Source organism: Crocodylus porosus, unplaced genomic scaffold (genome assembly GCF_001723895.1).
Source record: "Crocodylus porosus isolate Cpor-Errol unplaced genomic scaffold, CroPor_comp1, whole genome shotgun sequence".
Classification (NCBI taxonomy): Eukaryota; Metazoa; Chordata; order Crocodylia; family Crocodylidae; genus Crocodylus; species Crocodylus porosus.
Genome location: NW_017728939.1, coordinates 3,081,344 through 3,093,533, shown reverse-complemented (window position 1 = coordinate 3,093,533; position 12,190 = coordinate 3,081,344).

The window sequence follows — 12,190 nt, the reverse complement described above, 5'->3', positions numbered from 1 at the left end:
GACTGGCTTTACTTGCCTTGTGCATTACTCGCACGCTGTGCCGGGCTCCCCTGAGAGATTTGGGCCATCACACTCCGCAACCAGAGTCATGATCTCACCGGAGCAAGTCTGACTTCGAAGGAAACGGGCTTGGGGTCTGGGGGTGGCAAGGTGGTTGGTGAGGGGAAGATGCGCTCCGGTCTTTCTTTTGCAATTTATTCTGCACAACCTTTGGGCATTCCTAAGGGCTTTAGGCACCTAAATTCATTGGAGGACTGTCTCAGCCTTCCATCCATGGAGTGGAGGTACGTGTGTTTCCTTTCCTCACTGGGATTTGGGGAGAATCAGTTGGTTTCTGCTTCTCCCCAGGCATGCAGCCAGATAGGCACATGGATATCAGGGCTCTCTTCCTGCAGACTGAGCTGCCCCACTGGTGCTTTGATGGAGTTGGGGTTGCCTGCTGTTCTCCCCTTCTTGGTTTGCTTGCCAGCCCTTTGGCAGTGTGCTCCTGGGGCTGTCCGAGTAAAGATGCTAAGCAGTCCTACCCCTCCAGTGCACAGCTCCTGCCCCCTGTTCTGGGCTGATGAGCTGCGTGGGAAGTAGAGGCTGGCTCTGCGAGCAGACACTTTGGTCCAGACCTCCGCAGTAATTCTCATTGAACTGACAGGGTCAGGCATGGCTCTTGCCAGGCAGTTCATGGCCCCCAGCCCATTGCAAAGTAAACAGGCAACTCTGAGGTCACTTTGACCACCTGGAGGTAATGGACCAGTGCTCTCCACAGCCAGGTCCTTGATTAATGGATGCCACTTGCAGCCAGGCTCTGCCCACTCACCTCAGCCGGTGCTTTGCATTAATTTCCAGCCTCCTGACTGAGTCATAAATCACTTGCTGGGTGGAAAGGTGGCAGGGGCCATTGGGACAGGAGAGGGGCCCTGCGAAGTTTGCAGTGCAAACAAGCTAGTTTGTATGGCCTGCCAGGTTGTCTTGTGATTAGAGGTCTGATGGATGAGGCCTCCATAGCGTTCTAGTCTAGATCTCAGTCCCCTGAGGTTCAGGGGCATTCCTGGGAGCTTGAGCACTGCCCCTTAGGAGCACACTTTGGAGGGACTTGAGAGTTGCGCCGTAGAGTGCCATCTGTGTCCAACTTGAAGCATAAGAATTGCACCTACTATATATATTCTACGTGCCTTTTACTTCGGCCTTGAAGCTGCACATGCCATTTCTGCAACAGCTTGGATAAGTGAGTTCTCCCCATTATGGTTGGGAGAAGTTGGGGAAATGTCCAGATTCCAATAGGTGATGGCTCTTGGGAACAGGTTGGAGAAGTTCAAGTCCGGTAGAGTTTAGGGGTTTGGACAGCATCATCCCAGGGGATATAACTAGCCCGTGGTTAACTGAGTTCATTTGGTCAACGGGAGCCTCAAAGATTGTGGCAGCAGTAGGTCATAGGCTGGGAGCTAACTTGAGTGAGGATGGCTGATGCTCCAGTGGTGAGAGACCACTGTCTTGCCAACCTGCCCATTGCTGCCTTCAAGTTACACTCCGCAGCTAAGGAGCTCAGTTCATCCGATTGTCGGGTTTTGAACCTGCCTGTGAGCCCAAAGAGCAAGATTCCTGGGTGACTTCAGCTCTTCAATGTATGGCTTGCACTGAAACCACAAGCAGGTGCCCAGCCATGTGCTTCCTGATTTGTCCTCTGAATGCTCCTCAAGGAAGTGCCTGGGATGCCAGTGCAGGGATGCACAACTGAGTAACTCAACACAGCTGATGTTGGCACAGTGTAGCACTCACAGCTGTCCCTGGGCTGAGTGAAGTGCCCTCCCTGGTCTCTTCAAGCTGTGCTTCGGGAGGTCCAAGGGGCATCTGCCATTCTGAGTCTGCTGGTGCCTCCCTTAAGCCTCCTGTGGCCTGCACAGTGGGTGAGGGGAATTACTGCCATCCCTTTTAGTCAGTGATGTCCCCAGTTGCTTTTCCCTGGCCACTGGCATTCTTGCTTATGCTGCTTGAGCCCAGTTTCCCTTGCATTTAGATGAACATGTGCATTTTAGCAAGTGTGAGCGCTGGGCTTCAGAGCATCTCAAAACAGTCTGGCAAACATGATAGGCAGGCTTCTGATCACCCTTGACATGGGTGGAGCTAATTATCCCCATTGTTACACACACACAGTTATTTTGAGCTGCAGCAACATCTATGCAGGAGGGCTAGGAACAAAACTCGGGTGTCCTGGCAGTTCTAGCCAGGCATGAGCTGGTGTTGTTAGGAGCTGATGATGCTTTAGGCCAAAACATTAAAAATCCAGATTTCTGAAAGCTCTGCCTTCTGCTAAGGTTTTCAGCTTGGCCTTGGGCACAGGAAGTACCTGGCATTGGGCTAACCTTGTTTGTCTTTCAGTGGCTGTTGGAAGAGGATGACTTAAATAATGGCTGTAAGATCTGGAGACGGGATGTTAGGATTTATCTGCTTTAGTATTGATTTGCATGGTGCCTTCCATCTTGAAACTGGGGGATGGGGAAGGAATGAGGTGAGTGAGTCAGCGACCAGCCCAGAGGTTCGACCCATCAGCAGTCATCGGCAGGGCATGCCATGGACACCTAAGCATCTCCCAAACTCCTTTGCCCTCAGCCTAGCCTTGAACTGGGTGAGACTGGTGCTGAGGATGAAGAGGAGGCAGGAGAGCAATAACTGTATCTCAGTGATGGGGCATATTTTGATTGTATGGTCACAGAAATGCAACCAGCTCTGGGGTGGGTGGTAGGGTGAGCTCAGTTTTGCATGTGGGGAAGGGGTGTCGGGGATTGGTGGTGGTGGTGGGAGATCTTACCCTTTTGTGCAGAGCATTATAGGCTTTTTAATGATTTCATAGATTTCATAGACATTAGGGCTGGAAGGGACCTCCGGGAGATCGAGTCCAGCCCCCTGCCCAAAGGGCAGGAAGTCAGCTGGGGTCATAGGATCCCAGCAAGATAAGCATCCAATTTACTCTTGATCATAGGATCCCAGCAAGATAAGCATCCAGTTTACTCTTGATCACGGAGATGTAATGGACTATGACTTCAGCTTGGTAGGTGGAGGTGGAGGTTTGCACTTTGTCCCAAATGCACATCCCATTTCTGCTTGAGTTCAAGGAGAGAGCCATTAGAGATTGATAGCAGGCACTAACAGTGCCTGGAACAACTGCAAGGGGTGGTGATCCCTGTACCAGGTTAGTGCCTTCCACAGGGAAGAATGGGGCATGTGGGGCTTTCCGCAGGTGGGAAGGAGGCCAGATCATGCCAGATTCCCCGTGCCTGTCCCAAAGCTGCTCTGCCTGCTTGTTGCTCCAGTTACGTGCCATTGATGGTTATGTGGGGTAGTGCAAGACTGATGAAACGAGGATTGAAATCCATGAGCTCTGACTCCTATTGAGAGATGCTTTAGGCCCTGCAGGTAAGGGCCTTGTCATGTTCACATGCAACAGCTGGAAATCATCAGAGTGGAGTGACCTATTCTCTCTGGGCATGTGAGGAGATGACTCTTGCCTGAAAGGGAACAGCTTTGAAATGCCACAAGGGCTCTTCACGCGGGCTAAACTATTTGCATTTTACCTGCGTGTAGTAAGTGTTAAGTTGAATGTGTGACGCCGCCTGGAGTTGCAGCAGACTTTGCTGTGGCCTGGCGGGTTGGGAATATGTCCTATGGTGTCCTGAGGCACTGGGTTTTAGTAGATCAGCTGCTTGGGGTGCTGGGAGGGCAGGAAGAGCTGGAGTCGATTCCCAGCTTGTCTGTTCTCCTGTGTGCCTTGAGATGGGTCAGCGACCTCTGTTGTCTCTTTGTGCTCAACGTATTTAATGCTTTAGGCTACAGCTCCCTCTTACTACGTGTCTGTACAGCGCCTAGAATAGTGCAGCATTGATCTAATTTTTCTGTCCTCTGGCTGGGACTGGGGGACAGTGATAGGGTGGTTAAGCTGCCTAGAGCCATGAGTGTGAGCCCTGCTCTAGACTCATGCTGAAGGCAGCCTCTAAATGACCCAGCTGTAAATGGTACCAGACCTGATCCCCATCCAAGATCCCTTCCAGCCTTACGATCTATGAATCATTTGGGGCCAAAGGCAGCTGGATGTGTTGCTGGCCACTTCCCTCCCTTGTGCACCACTGGCTGCGGTAACTGGCAGTGCCTTAACCCTGATACAACTTAATGAGCTGCTAGTCTCGTAAGGACCTTTACGTGTTATAGTATAATAACAAGGAGCTGTTTTGCAAGTGTGCCTTCTAGCAGCAGTGGAAGTGTTAACAGAAAGCCCAAAGGCACTGTATGCCTCAGGCTGCCTGACAAGGAAGTTATTTTCAAACTCAATTTTTTTGTGTACAAATCGTGGGCAAATTTGTTGGCAAGATGGAGCAGCCATCCAGCCCGGTTCCATTTCAGCTATAGATCGGGGGAGTAAGATGGGAGGAAAGGCCCACACATGAGACGCAATAACAATAAACCTGTCCGAGGAGGGGAGATGGATTGGCTTGGACAGCTGTGTGCTCGCTGGCGAAATATCCATTCCACGTAATTGCATTTTAAGCTTCCGCTGGTCACTTGCAAAAATTGTTTCATTATGGCAACATATTAGGTGGAATGACAGGCTTTCACTGGTAATTCCTTGATAAGAGGTGAGCGGCTTGCAGGCAGGGGTGTGAGAACGCGGAGGTTTTTGCTAATGCAGCCTCTCTGTCTTCAGAAGCAAGCGATGAGCACGCTGTCTCCCTGGGCCAGCCCCCAAAACAGCAAAGCCTTCTCACAAGGCAGGTGAAGTGTGCTACCAGCTGGGGAAACTGAGGCACAGCGCCTTGCACCAGTCTCCTTGGGAGTCTGCAGCAGAGCTGGGATTTAAACCTATATCCTTGGTGGCTGAGTCTAGTGTGGTAACTATGACAAAACCCTGCTACTCTTCCTTGCCCGTCTGGAAAAGCGCTGCTAACTCATCCGCTTTGCTGCGATGTGTTTTGTAGTGGGGTCATTGGGGCCAAGCAAACTCACTTCACAAAAGTCACAGAACAGTGTGAGATGCCAGCATGCTGTGGCTGCTGCTCCCCTGGGTTGGCTCGGAGCGGGTACCCGAAAGGCAAGAGGCGGTCGGCTCCCACCGCAGAGCTACTTTGTCTTGAGAGGGCTTATCCACCCTTTTGTGATCACCTGAACATGGTGCGCAGGCTCCTGCCCTTCGTGTGCTGAGTGCATGGTTTCTCTATTTCCAGATGTTCCCCTCCAGCCTCCCCTGCTCATTGCTGGGTGCTCGCTCTTCTCCCATTTCCCATATGTGCCAGTGCGCTGACCTCTTGGCTGCTCAGTTGAAATTACCTCTGGCATCCAACTTTCCCTGTGGTAACATTGTGGATTGAAGAATAAAAGCCCCTCTGGGGACTGGGGAAGGGTGAGCACAGCAGACACAGCCAGGCCCCCTCAGCCTCTGGCTTGAGCTTTTATGCATGAAGTTTTCTCTCCCTTTCATGTGCATTCCCTGTCCCTGTTTCCCTGCCATTGTCTCTGTCCCTCTTCTTGTTTCACTTCCTCAGGGTTTTGATTTTGTTTAGTGCATCTTGGTAATTTTCCCCACAGCCCCAGCTCCCAGGGTCCTGTGAGAATTGCAGCTTGAATTTCTTTTTAACAAAATTAGGCTTAGCCATCCTGGTTGTAGAAGAGAGTTTAAATCCCTGAAACCTAATGCCTCAGGACCTTGAAGGCCACGGGAGAGGGAGGCTTTTTTTTTTTTTAATTTCTTGATTTCTAAGATGGTCGTGCTTTTTGATGGGATTTCATGATATTGGCAGTGGTGATTCCTGCCCCATAGTGGTCATTGCTTGGACTAGCATGGCTGAGGGATCCTTCTTTGGAAAGCAGAAGGATTTCAACAGGGAATTCTGTGACTGAACAAGATTTCCCCAGGTGAAGCAGCAGCACCCAACTGGCTTTGCACTCAGGGGAAGATGCTGGAGAATGAGGTTGTCCTTAGGATTTTGGAAGTTGGCATTGCCCTTTGGATAGCAACTGGAGGACAGAGACTGGAGGGAAGTGTCTTCCTTGGTGCTGCAGCAGGGAGCACTGATGTTATATCTCAGCCTCTGTAGAGTCTGAATGCTGGCTTCTGTTTAGAAGAAAAGAGAAGAGCAGCCACTCCATGGGGGAGATAAAACAGGGTGTGCTAGATCCAGGGGGCTGGAAATACGGAGCAAGAGAGTGTGTATATGTGTGTGTAAATAGGTAGCAGTAAATTGGGCCTAAGTGGCTGGGGAAGGTTCTCAGCCAAAGCCTGCAGTGGAGCAGAGGTGGTAGTCCTAGGGACTATCCTGTTGTCTTTATTCTGAGAGTACTCCTTGTTCAGTGCTAGAAGAAAGCAGCTCTTCCTGTGGTTCTTCTCCATTGCTTCAAGGCATGGAGAAATGCTGCTGGGAACAAGAGCAACAGGTGTGGGATGGAGAACAGAGGCGGGAGGTAGGGAATTGTTGTTTGGGGTGGCACTTACTGGCATCTTTGCCTGGTGGAAGTGAATATGGGGCAGGTAGTAGGCTACCCCATTTCCAGACCCCTGGAACAAGTTATAAAAGGCCTGAATCCCACATCTTTTAAAGTTTTTTGCAGGTGCGGTGGGTCCAAACCTGGTCTCCGGTACTTGGCTGGTACCTGGTCAACCCCAGACCCCTACAGCTTCACCCTAGCTTGAGCTGCAAATTTGCTTCCTCTATAAAGGATATAAATAGGAAAACCCAGCTTTGAGACCATCGAGCATGCGGTATCTTATATCAATGATTGAGGACTCTCATCTTCCTCATTATACCCTCGGTACTATTTCTAGCACCCTCTGAGCAGACATCACCAGCTCCCTGCAGTTTAACTTGGAAGCAAAGTTTTATACTTAATTTCTAGTTGGTTGCTTTGAACTCACTGCAGAAAAGCTGGAAGATCCTAAAACTGCTTAGACTCTAATACCTGGCCATGTGGAGGACACTTGACAGTTGAGCTCAAAAAATTTTGGGGGGGGTGGGCAGGAAATGGCTCTACCCGTCTGTTCATTTTGTGTCTGATACCAGCATAAACAGCTAAATAACGGTGTTAAATTTACACTGCCGCTTATATATTTCTTCCAATTTTATATGGTGCGTCCCTGAGCCTGTCTCATAGAAATGGTATGTAAGCATTGCGTATATGTGTATCGGAGACGCCTGTATACTGGTTTTTCTATGTATGTATATATGTATGTCATCAGCTGCTGGTCACTGTACTATAGGTGGAGACGGATAGAAATTCAGCCCCAGACAAAATGAATGCAAGTCTCTTTTAGTTCGTGAAAGTCATGCAGAGGGGGCTGGAAGAGCCACAACAGAATGAAACAGCTTGATCAATCTGAGATGGGCTTGGTGTGGCATTTTCTGGTTGTGAAATGCTGAAACATTCAGGATTTGTTCCTGCTTGGAATGAAACTTGATCACTTTGTGCAGAGGAATTTGGTGGAAAATGTCTGGAGAAAAGTTTTCTTGCCTGGGGGGGTTGGCACTTCCACTCCTAATCCCATCCCAAGCCCCATGGGTATTGGCAGGGAAGGGGATCTGGAGGACTGGGCCCTTCTGGAAGCTGCTGTTCGTGCTTGGTGCTGGGAGTGAGGGATGGATTGGATAGCTCCCTCTCTCCAGCTGGCTTGTATTTTATGTTCTTCTCTCAGTGCTCCTCTTACACTCTTCCTTTCTCAACTAACCTTTTACAGCTCCCATCAGAGGTTTATCTCACCCTAGAGAGCACAAGAAGTTGTTCTGTCTAGGGGAAGAGCAATAAACTGAGCCAATTGCAGTGCTCTCCCTTTCTGTCACACTTTTTGGCTCTCCCATGGCTGGGTGCAGTCTGATCCCTTGTGGCTGCTAGCTGGTGGACATTTGCAAGCTAAGCTGGGGAGAACCCCTTTGAAAAATTTGCTGGCTCCCAATAAGCCAGCAGGTAAAATTATTCTATTTGCATCCTGACACTGCTGTTTCAGGGTGGTCAGAGGTGGGGTTGGTACTGAGACATGAGGATGAGATGCTTGCAGGCCAGAAGACCCATGGATCTGTAGAGAAGGAATACCTGATACCATGTTTCACCCTAACCTCCTTACCACTAGTTTCACCTCCAAGAAGGTCTTTGCTTCCCATCCCAAGCTGGTGGGATAGTGTTGATGTGGTTTGTTTGAGCAGTTGCTGTATCGCATCCCAGAGGCACCTGCATTGATGTGACAGGCACATGTAATCCTTGTGCATCTCCCGTGTGATTTAGAGAAGGGTTGTTGGGGGGGATTCTTCAGGGAAGCAGAATATCCTAGCTGCCTAAGGGAACAAATCGCCACTGATTTCTTGCTTTTAAAAGAAGTATTTTTATTTCTTCGTTATTAGCTGCCAGCTGATGGGGTGGTGGGGGGAGCTTGGGAGGGGAGAGTTGGGTGCAGCCTCAGAGAGGCAACAGCTAGATTAATACAGAGATGTAGCCACTGTCACAGCCCCTTAGCCAGCCCTTTAAATCAGGTGTGCCGCACAGACAGCTACCTGCCTGGCAGTGGGGCCTCTGCCATCTGTCTCTGTCGAGAATGCTGGGACCCAATTACTTTCCATTTCTGGTAGTAAATGAGTGGTTGAGATGCCGCTGCTGCTGGGCGTCCCATCCATCCGTCAGCACTGAGCACAGCACTGCCTTGTGTGGGCAGGTGGGGGGGGGTGTGAGTGCACTGCGGCAGAGCCGGGCCAGGCAAAGGGCACCGGGTGCATGGAGAGAAGCATGGCAGCACCTGCTCTGGGGACGGACTTGGGACTGTGCAGCCCTCCCAGCTCCCTGCCTCACAGCAGTGCAGGGAGGGCTGCACAGTCCCTTGTCAGTCTCTATGCAGGAGCTGCGGCATCTTGGATATGAGTGCACAGCACGTGAGAGACCAGGTTTAGTCTTTGACACCCCTATGGCATGCTCCCAGGGCAGTGCCACAAAGCTTTCTTACTTCTGCTTTGCCCAGGGTTGCCTAGGCCAGGCTGGATGCAGTTGTACCTGGAGAGCATCTCTGGAGAGCAGGTGGAGCAGTGGACTTAGCTTGCCCCTGGTAGCCAGACTTCAGGACAGGCTTTGCTGGGAGGGGGAAACTAGGGCTACGTTGCATCCCTGTGGAGGTGCCACTTACCCCAGCAGGAGAACTTTGCAGCCAGGATGAAGTGTTGACATGAGCTGTGTTGGCAAAAGTGCTCTTGCTGGTATGAAATGTGCCGGTAGGATGGGTTTGGCTCTGGCGGTGAGTGAGGTGATCTGCATGTTCCTGACTTGCCCAGCTGCACCTTCAGATGCTGTAGTGTGGGCCTGGTGTGTGACTGACCCTGGTGCAGATGACAGCTCTCGCCTTTTACAGTAGTTTAGCTGGGCCACTTCTGCCTAGGTTAAATTAGGGTTACTCCTCAACCATAGGCCTGTCATCCTAATGTAGATGGATCTGGAGACTGGATATGTGGTGTTTCACCCACTGGTGTCCCTTTAAAACATGCACAGGGGGCCAGCCAATATTTTTGTAAGTTCCCCCTGCTGGTGCAAGGCATTTAAAATATGATCTGGATTCTCTTGCTGGACTGGGACTTGGAAAACCTGAGCTCTAGTCCTAGCTCTGCTCTTGGCCTGTTGGGTATCCTGGTGCAAATCCCTTCCCCTCTGTGTCTCAGTTTCCACATCTGTAGGATGAGGGTAATGGTACTGACCTCCTTTGCAAAGCAGTTTCATATTTGGCAGTGAAAAAGGCTATATGTGAGCTAGAACCTGTGGTTATTTGGTTTAGCTTAAGTAAGTTAGGAGCAGGTTTAACAAGCTCCATGCATCAAAATATGGGGCTCCAAGTTCTTTTAGTAGTTTAACTTGTAGTAGTTCACCCCACATCAGGGTTTCCAGCACTGACTCAGAGGCACCGCCTCTAGGAGGGAGAGAGACATTTGCCTCTTGGGGTGTGATTTCTGGGGCCAGCTTCCTTCTCAGCTCCCAAGGGGAATTTGGAGGGCTGGCAGTACAACTAGATCACCTGTCATCTCATGTGCTGCCTGATTCAGGATCCCTGTGGGAGGAGGAGCTGTGGCCCAACCAGGCTATTTGTACAGAGCCTGCTGTCAGATCACAGCTGTGTTGGGGTGGCAGCAGCATGGCAGGCACCTGTGGCCTTGCAGAAGTTGGTCACAATTGTCTTCTCTCGTGGCTTGTCCTACAAACCCAGTTCACCTCTGATTTTGCACTGATGGCCCTCATCACCCTGGTGTGTGGGCCCTTGACATCTTAAATGTACGAACACAATGTCCCTATGAAGCAGGGCAGGATGGTCTCCCCTGCTGAAGAGACTGAGGCCTGGAAAAACTAGGTGGCATGCCCAATATCAGTGACAGAGCAGGGGACTGAACTCGACAATCCCACGTCCCAGTGCTCTAACCACTGGGCCAACCTCCCTCTCCATCCTGCACAGCGTGTCGTGGATGCTGCTTAAGAAGCAGTCATCGCAGGAGGTTGTACTGCTCCCAGATAATTTGTTGGGTGTGATGGCTCAGTAGTCCTGTGTTCCTTTCCCACTGGGGAGAAATACCCTCTGGGGACTCTGTTTAGGCCCCACCATGCATTTCATTTGTATTACAGAACCACCCACCCCTTACATCTCCTGGCATGTCCACAGCCAGCAGCTGCACCACTGTTTGCTGCCTGAGCACGAATTCCCTGGCACTGGGGAGAATTGACCAACATAATTTAAGGAAAAATGTGAAAAAGTAAATGAAATAATAAAGCAGGCGGGCGCTGGTGGAGCGCTGGCCTATTTAGGGGATATTTGCCTTTGTTCTTTCTGCTTGCTCAGGGCTTTCTTAATGTGCCTGTCCTTGTCAGCCCAGGGGGGTCGGTATTAATTATTACTGAAGGCCTGGCCCGCCTGTAATCTGTGGTTTTAAGGGAACAATAGGTCAGTGTTTAACAAGCTGGGCTGTACCGGTTACATGTTGTACAAAATAAAAGCCCCAGCGCCCTTCCTGGTTTGGCTGCAGTACAGATGACTGGATACAAGAATGCCCCAGGTTCCAGCTTGTGGGGGTGGGGTGTGGTGGTGGTGAAGGCATTTGTTGGGTGGAGCATCAGAGCACGGTCCCTCTGCTATTTTGGGGAGGGCCCTGTGCTCTGTTGCATTGGATTGAACCGCAAAGCCATTTACCTTGTGCAGGTTGGTTTCTCGGCTTGTCTCGCACCAGGCTTGCTGGCATTTGCTTCAATTATCTATGCTCAATCTAGTGCCTTTTATCCCTCTGTAGGCTAGCGAGGCAGCGTGTGTAGTAGGAACTGCTCCATGGCAGGACCTGGGTTCCAAAATGTCTTTTCAGCTTTTATTTGCTCTCTGTAAAACCCTTCTATAGCTTCTCTTTAGGGGAAAATGGGTGTGTGCACAAAATGCTTTACTGCACAGTAGACTAATCTACTGTGCATTAAAGCATCACTGTCTACACGTGCACACCATTTACTGTGTGGTAAATTATTCTACTTCAGTTAGCCATTACCTGTAAATGCAGGTAGGAAACTAAGTGCACAGTAAATACTGTGTAGTAGCGCATGTGTAAACACTGACTAGGAACGATTTTGCTCCTGGTCAGCCCCAACACTAGGAGGCCACAGGGGATGGAGAACTCCCCTGATCCTGGTACTGCTCAGTTCCCGGCTACCCCAGGAGCTGGGAGCCAAGCAGTGCTGGGACAGGTGAGCTTTCTGCTTCCCTGCACAGGCAGGGGCTGACTAGAAACTGTCCTGCTTGTGGGGTAGCTCCCAGCCAGCCCCTAGCTGTGTGGGGAAATCCTGGCCGCAGGGCACAGGGCCAGGAGGGCTCTGTAGTGGCAGCTGTCTCCTGGCCTTGTGCACATCAGGCCCCCCCCTATGTGTGCAGGGCAAGAAGTCAGCAGAGCTCTGCTGGCCCCGGGCTAGTATCCTGGGGGAAGCTGGAACTTCCCCTGGCTGCTGCATGGGGCCAAAGCAGGGTAGGAGCAGCCTTGTACCAGGCTGCTCCAGTTGGGAAGCAGTTTTGATCCCAATAGAGAACACGTGTAGATGTGCTCCCAGAGAAGGATTACTGCGCAGTAAAATATTGTTCAGTAAGTCTTTATAGAATTTATAGCACATGTAGACATGTTAATTGTGTATTTTCAACCCTTCTATCAATGTTATCCTTGTAGCCAACACTGCTTCT